Genomic DNA, 9,023 nt, shown 5'->3' on the forward strand with positions numbered 1-9,023 from the left:
GGGGAGTTTGCTTGGAAGAAACAGAAATAGATGAATAAGTTGCATTAGTGGTCCATTCAATCCTGCCCCACCATTCACTAAGACCACGGCTGATCTGATGGTGATTCCCTCATTCGACTTTACGGAGACTGTCCTCTCTGCAGCCTCTTCTCCATTGTTGGTCATGTTGTACACCCAGATGCTGCAACAACGGTTACCATGATTTATCCAGAGGGTCGGGTCTAACTGGATGAGTCTGGATTTGACGGATCCAAAATGAAGGTATTGCCAGATGTTTCGTTCTCTCATATTCACAATACAACTCACATAACCAGCCCATCCATGATATGTTCAGGACGGAGCACTGTGTAGATCCAGCTATCGTACTGTTGAATGTATCCCAGCAATATCCAGAATGGAACTCTGTGCCAAACCAATGCTTGATCTATAATCCTGGGCTAAATGTCCAGTGTGGCGAACTGTGCAGACCGCACTGATTCGTTCTTATATAAACCCAAGCTGTTGCATTGTTCGGTAACACTGTGTTAGATCACGGCCCAGTGTGGGGAAACTTGCAGCCAATGTTGGAAGTGACAGGATGTGATCTACAATCCATTTACATCTCCATATCTCCACTGTGCCGTGACAAGATGTGCCGTGGATGTGAAAATCACTGCGAGGGAGAGATGTAAGTGAAAACAGTTTAAATACCAATAGTACTGACTAAGGCGAGTATCACACCAGTATTTAAAGATGAAATAACTGAGATAATATCCAGTGAGGTTTTGTGAATGGTGCGAAGAAGTTAGCGGAGATGGTAATATTATAGTGGTTGCACTATAAGCCTCCATATCAACAATGGGAATTAGAGGAACAAATATGCAGGGAGACTGGGGAGACTTGCGGAAACATTAGGGTTGTTATAATAGGTGAATTTAATTTTCCTAACATAGACTGGGACTTCCAGATGTTTAAGAACTTAGACGGAACGTAATTTGTTAAGTATGTCCAGGAAAGTTTCCACAAGCTATACAGCGTGTCCTACACAGGAAGGGGCAGACTCGACCTACTATTGGGAAATAGGGCAGGATAGGTGGAGGTGGTAAAGTGGGGAAGCATTTTGGGAAAAGTGACTAGAGTTGTTTTAGTTTTAAAATAGTTATGGGAGGGACAAAATTGTTCCAGGGATTCAAGTTCTAAATTGGGGCAAGACGAATTTTGCTTTAATTTGACAGGGGGTTGCAGGAGATGATCGGAGGAGCTTGGTTCGAGGTAAAAAGATCTAGGGCAAGAGAGAGGGCTTTAAAAGTGAGATAGCTCGAGTTCAAGGTTTCTATTTTCCTGTGAGGGTGAAGTTAAAGTGAGGTTGGAAGAGAGAACCCTGGATGACAAGAGATATTGAGGCTCTGACCAGAAAAAAGGAGGCGTGCCTCAGTTTCATGCAGCTCGGATCAAGGGAATCCCTGGAGGTACATAGAGGATAGAGGAGCTTACTGAAGAAGGTCATCAGCAAGGTGGAAATGGGGTATGAGATAACCTTGGCTGAGAAGATTAGGGTGAATCCAAATTCTATGGAGTAAAGAAAAAGAACAACTAGAGAGAGAATAGGATGTCTTAAAATCCAAAATCGGCATGCATGTGTAAAGATTCAAGAGATTGGTGAAGTCCTCAATTTCCCCTCTGTGTTTACCATGAAGAAAGACATGAAGACCTGTGACCTTTGGGAGGTTAGTTGTCATATCTTGCTGGTGCCCATATTACAGTAGAGGTGATGTTGGACATATTAGAATGCACAAAGTCAGACAAATCTCTTGGTCATGACCAGATATATATAAGAGCACTGCAAGAGGCGAGAGCAAATGTTTAGGGGCCAAGGTTCCAGAAGACTGGGCTGTAGCAAATGTCGTGCCCTTATTCAAGAATGGCTGCATAGAAAAGCCTGGGAAATATAGACCCGTAAGCTTCACACCTGTATTTGCTAAACCACTTGAGAAGGTTCTGAGAGATAAGATGTGCATGCATTTGGAAAGACAGAGTTTGACTTGGAGCAGTCAGCATGGCTTCGTGCGTGGCGGAACATGCCTTATAAATTTTGTTAGAGATTTTTGAGGAAGTGACCAGTAAGGTTGACGAGGGCATGGTGGTGGACATATTCTATATGGATTTTATTAAGGCCTTTGATAAGGTCCACATAGTTGGCCACTCGAGAATGTTAGATCGCATGGAATCCAAGGTGAACTGGCAAATTGGCGACACAATTGGCTTGACATTAGGGAACAAATGACTATGGTGGAGGTATGCGTGTCGGACTGGAGACCTGTGACTAGTGGAGTGCTTCAGGGGTCGGTGCTGGCCCCATTGCTGTTATCTGTATCAATGATTTGGATGAGAGTGCACAACGCAAGGTTAGTAAGTTTACAGATGATACTAAAATAGGAGCCATCGTTTACAGTGAGGAACGTTCAAACGTTATCAGAAATTGCAGCAGTACGTTGATCAGCTGGGGAAGTGGGCTGAGAAATAGCAAATGGAGTTTAATATAGATAAGTGTGATGTCTTGCGTTTTGGAAAGTCAAATCCAGGTAGGAATTTAATGATGAATGAGAGGGTCTTAAGGAGTGTAGTGGAGCAAAAGGACGTTGGAGATCAGGTGCACGGTTGCCCTTCATCAGGAAATTGAGTATCGAAGTTGGGACGTTATGTTGCAGTTGTACAGGATGTGGGTAAGGCTGCAGTTGAAGTATTGTGTTCAGTTTTGTTCACCTTGCTCTAGAAAGGAGATTATTGAACTAGAAAGAATGTAAAACAAATTTACAAAGATGTTTCCTGGGCTAAAGAGTCTGAGTTATAGGGAGAATTTGGACAGGTTAGAACTTATTTCTTTACAGCGTAAGAAACTGAGAGGGTTCTTATGGACGTGTACATCTTATCGAATCATGAGAGGCGTGCATGGGGTGAATACTTCAAAATCTTTTTGCAAGGTTCGGGAATCGAATACGAGCGAACATCCGTTAATGTTGGGAAAGGAAAAAAAATAAAAATGAACCTGAGGGTCAACTTTTTTACACAGAGCGTGGTACGCATATGGACTGAGCTGCCAGTGGAAGTGTTTGAGGTGGGTACAATAACAACATTGTAAAGGCAATTGGACAAATACACAGATAGGAAATGATGAGATGGATACAGAGCAAGGGCAGGGAAATGGCAGATTGGCAGATAAGGGCAATTACACCATGGTGGATATAGTGGATGGACGAGTACAGAGGGGGACCATTCTCTTCCCAGAGGGAGCCACATCACCAGACCCACCGAACATGGTCTGAGCTCACCACCCAGCTCAGTGCAGTATCTGCGGTCTGAAGAAATGCCCAGCAATACAGGACAAGCATCAATAACATTCCCCGCTCTGTCAGGATAAGTATCACTGTCGTCTCTCTGCGCCCTCACACTCACTGTATATCTGTTATGGAACCGATCCCTGAACAAGGCTCATGATCCCCCACTCTCACTACCACATGCAGCATCTTCACTCTCTCTCTATCTCTATCTTTCGCCTTCCACCCCCCCCCCCCCCCACCCAACACACACACACACACACACACACACACAGTTATAGAATATTCTGGAGAATGCCAATTCTGGAATGTCCCAGATAATGTTCCAAATAATTCCCAGTTTCTGGAAAATGGCAGTGTCCCAGTGTGGAACACATAAGAGGAAGGAGTAGAGATGTACGCTTTTAAATTCACTCACAATTCAAACAATGCTGAAGCCATTCAGCTCTTCAAACGTGCTCTGGCACTTAATAAGGTCCCCGCTGATCTGATGGTTTTCTCAACTACATGTTACAGGAACTTTCACTCATTCAACACCTGGGTTCCTGTCACTGACCAGATTGCACTCAGGCACCTTTACTCCGGACTTTTTCAAGCGCCTGTTTGAGGGCATTTCCCATGGGGACGGACACTCCTCACAATATATTCCACCATCTTTATACTTTCATACAATGGTCAGCATGCATTACACAGACCAAACAAAAATCTACACTTATTTTATGTTATGGATATCCAATCACACTTAGTAATTCTGGTTATTTCACTTGACTCACCTTAACGATATTTAACCAAAGACATCTTCTAAACACATCTTGTTATAAAATGCAATTGCAAACAGAGAACGGTTTTACCCTCAGGTGTTATCTTAACTGTTATCTGAACTGTACCACTTTCCTTGTTATGAATGTTTCTCTTACCCTTTGTCTGTGACTGTTTCTGTCTGCAACAGTTACACTGTCTCCCAGTCAGTTGCTTGGACGGCACGTTTGTGATGCAGAGGGAGGCCAACAGCGCAGGTTCCGTTCCTCACACTAACAGAGGTTACCATGAAGGGGACGCTCTCTCAACCTCACCCCATCACCCCAGGTGTGGTGACCCTCAATATAAACCACCATAAGTGGTCTCTCTAATGACAGTTTTTGGGATTCTATTCCATCAATGTTAGCATTTCTATTTAAAAATATGTATTTTTATTGAAAAAGAGATTTTTAATATTATAATAAACCAATAACAAGATTACTCAAATAACTGAACAAAAATACATCCAATTGCATGTATATACAAAACAAGTTAAAAACACTACATAGACAAAAGAAAAACAAAAATAAACAATAAATAATGAATAAATATTACAGCTCAGCATAACAAAACGATAGCTTTCGTTCATCAACAAGCATTAACTGATACACATTTTTATGTTCATACTTCTTCCTCTCTGGGTGTTGATTCATTAGACAATATCGTCATGGCAATATCAAAGCCCTTCTGAGAGTGGCAGATAAGCCTGTATTGCGGTAATCTAAAAAGGGCTGTCATGTCTTATGTAAATCTCTGTTTTTTGGTGTACCATACTGGTGCATGAAGAGCTTCCAATGATCCAACAGACCCGGGGGGTTTCAGACATTTAACAAAACCGTAGAACAAAAAATAAGGATTTTTTTCCCATGTGCATCTGTGTAAAGTACCCTGGACAGGCCAAAGAAAAGAGAAACCAGCTCCACCTCCAATTAAGTCCCCAAGACCCACTCTATCACACCTACCACAGTGCTCCAACTTACCTGAAGCCTGCAGCAGGACCACATGCAATGAGTAAGAGTGCCTGTAGTCATTCTGCATTTAGTACATGCTGAAGATATTCCCACTTTGAATTTTGAGAGACAATCTGGGGTCAGATAGATCCTATGAAGAATTTTCAACTGCATGGAATGGGTCCTATTACAGATCAAAATCCTTCGAGCATTTTCACAAATATCCTCCCATGTCTCCGAAGTGTTCTGAACCCCCACTTTCTCTCGCAGACATCAAAAAGCTGCACAGTCCCGTCTGAGCGGACACTCTCCAACTAATGATAAGGGGTACTGACAGAGAGTGTATTCTAAGCAATAGGCATCCTCTTCTCTCTATCGGAACTGTAAGAGTCTGTTAAAAGCGTTTTTAAAAAATCAAATCTCTGCTCTGGAAAATAACACAAGAGGTCTCTACTAGATAGTCCATACGTACAAATTATTTGATCAAATGATATCATTGTCTACCTCTCAAATAACACATGTTGGCTCAGTGGTGAGCATTGCTGCCTCACAGTACCAGGGTCGGGGCTTTGGTTCCAGCCTTGGGTGACTGGCTGTGTGGAGTTAACATATTCTCGCTGTGTCTGTGTGGGTTTCCTCCCACAGTCCAAAGATGTGCAGGTTAGATGAATTGACGATTGATAAATCACCGATAGTGTTCAGGGATGTGTAGGTTTGGGCATTAGTCAGGGTAAATATAGGATGGTCGGGGAATGGGTCTGGGTGGGTTACTCTTCAGAGGGTCGAAGTGGTCTTGCAGGGCCCAAGGGCTTGTATCCACACTAATTCTACTACTAATTCTAAATCACTCAAGCAAGGCATATCCCTGGCTGCCCACAGTTTATACCTGGAATCCATTATCCCCGGATGACAACCCGGTATACCAATTATAGGAGTAAGAAACATGGTTTTGGCTGTATTGCCCTCAATCTGACGCATTGTCATTCACGCTTTAACAGTATTGATAATTATTGGGTTATGGCAATACTCCATAAATGTTGTCAATCTGTCTGAGACCAACAGACTAATAAGGGTTCACTTTGTCTGAGAGGCTTCAATATCTAGCCCTATTGACGCCGACTCCTCAGCAGCCCAGACACTAACATAGGATAATAAAGAGCTTAATTGATAGATTTTATCTGGGAGATCTACTCCCCACAATCTGTGGGGTAGTTGCAATTTGGTTAGCTTGATAAAGAGTCGTTTATGGTGCCAAATAAAAGAGCTAAACCAGCCATAAAGTCTCCTAAATGTCTGCCTAGGAAACATCAAAGGAAGCATTCACATGGGGTATAGTAAATGAGGAAGGACATTCATTTTAAGAACAGCTAGCCGACCTCGCCAGGATGTTGGAAGTGCCTCCCATCTTTGATGGTCTTGTTTAATTTTGTCAAACAAATGGACATAGTTTACGTTAAGTAAATGATCAAAGACGAATGTAATGATTATACCGAAATAGGAAAACCCTTCCCCACCACAGCGACCCCCCCCCCCCCCCACCCCCGCCATGACCATTTAAAAGGATTTGCACTCAACATCAGGTATTTCCCCAATACCTCCCATAGTCATGGCCTCCAACTTTGTAAAGTGAATCTTAAAGCCCGAAAAGGCCACAATCGAATTATTGCATTGCATCACGTGAGCTGCCAAAATTGCGGGATTTGACAAAAACATAAGACCATCTGCATACAACATAATCTTATGTGAATTCTATCCCAACTCTGGGGCAGGTATGTTGGGGTAATATTTCCAATTGTGCAGGAAGCCACCGAATCTAAGATTGTGGCAGGGATGGGGAAGAGATCAACCCTCATGTACCATTTCTGCAGGTTATAGCAGAAAATAAACCCCTACTTGTGAAGCAGATGTGCCTCCAGACTTCCACCAGCTCTAGTTCTGCACACAAATCCACTAACTGCTTACATTATAACGAGGGTATTGGGGGACCTTTGGACATTCTGTCCACCGTGAGGCCATAAGACAGTCGAAATCTCCTTCTACAATAATGTGCAACGATGTAAGATAACTTACTTTGGAAGATGCATCTAACAAGACTTTTTAAGAGGGTGCGCCGGGTGGCAATAAACATTCAAAATACTGTATTATTTCCCATAGTTCAAGGCTTTGAGGATTATGATCCTTCCATGGGTGTTTAATACAATCTAGTAATTTAAATAGAAGATTCTTCCTATGCATTATAACCTTTCTCCTACTCATAGTATTAAAAGACGATAAATAAACTCGATCAAACCCACCCTGCTGTAACTTCAAATGTTCCTTGTCATCAAGGTGCATCTCCTGCAATAGAGCAACATCCACCCTCTCTTTTTTAAGACGAGAAAGTACATTTTTCCTCTTGACTGGCAGATGGTTCCCCTTAATGTTTCAGGCACACCATTTAAGCACATCATTATCCATAACACACTGTAGCAACATTTGAACTCTCGACAGTTTCACATCAAATTACACATCGCAGAACATTAATGACAAAAGACTCACTGAGCCTAAAAACTGTACAAACTAAAACTACAACAACTAACAAAATCTAAAAACTGTCCAAAGCTAAACACATAAAAAACAAAGAACAAAACAAAATCCAAAGTACCAATGACACTTGATAGGGGAATTTACCACATCCCCCGCCCACTGGGGACGCTTACATATCCCAAAACGTTATCTTCTGCCCGCTACCAATATGGCATCTTGGGCAATTAATAACAAAAATCGGGCTTCAACTGCCCTGAGGTCGGCACTTAGTCATCACAACCACATTTGTAACTCCCTCCAGCTTAATCCACACCCCAGACACAAGCAAAGAAAGAGAAAATGAGTAGTAATACTAATGAAGAAGTTAAAAGACCTCTACCCATCCCTGACTCTAATTTAACACTGGTTAATACCAGAAAAATCCAACAAAATTTCTTTAAAAGAGGAACATGACTATCTAAATATCCAGCTTACTTTAAAATGACTACAAAGTTTTTGCTTTCTCTGGAGAGTCAGAAGAGTGTATGGATCCATTGAAAGCAATATGGAGCATCGCTGGGGTCCGTCAGGAATACTGAATCCCGAGTTCCCTTCCTCTTCTCTTGATATCATCAAAAGATTTTCTTTTCTGAATCACTGCTACTTAAAAGTCCTGAAAGAATTTAATCCTGGAGCTCTCGTGAATTAAAGCCATTGGAAACCACACTGAGCTTCCATTAGTCTTTGTTTATCCCCATAACTATGTAACTGCAAAGGCGTTGGTCTGAGTCTGACCTGCACGCCATAACCCGATGAACTGTCTTAGTCTTCACTCGTCCCTCTTCAGCTTCGAACTGAAGGAATCACAGCAGTCAGATCTAGAAAAATCTCATTGGCTGACCACCTGCTGTCTGGTCCAGCATACCCATGATGTGAACATTCTTCATCCTGTCCCTGTTCTCGAGGTGGTCATCTTGTTCAGCTAAGGTATGGACCTGTATTTCAAGGGGGAGGATCCTCTCCCGAGAGGAATCGACCGCGGTCTCTGTCAATGCAGTTCGGCGCTTGACATTGTCTGTTCTGTTTCCAAGGCTGTCAAGTTGCTGTTTTTGGAGCACGGCTGAGAGCGGCACTAGCCACGGCTGAATCCTTCTTCAATCATGGCTTCAATCATTTCACATACTTGGTGAACTCAGTCACCAAGGCCTGGTGAGTAACTGGGTCTGTGGAACGAGCAGAGTGGGTTGCAGCTACAGCCTCAGGCATGCTCGATGCTTCTGACGGGTGCACCGTGTGTTGGGACTTACTCGATCCTTCACCATGTTTGGCCATTTCCCTTTGACAAAACGGGATTAGTAAAGATTCTATTGCTATTTTTAGTGTTGAATTTTAAGTAAATGGCTGGGATGGGGTGGGTTAGAGATCCACTTGGCCTGTGCTGTGATGCAGAGCCCAG

Source organism: Chiloscyllium punctatum, chromosome 4 (assembly GCF_047496795.1).
Source record: "Chiloscyllium punctatum isolate Juve2018m chromosome 4, sChiPun1.3, whole genome shotgun sequence".
In the NCBI taxonomy this organism is placed as follows: Eukaryota; Metazoa; Chordata; class Chondrichthyes; order Orectolobiformes; family Hemiscylliidae; genus Chiloscyllium; species Chiloscyllium punctatum.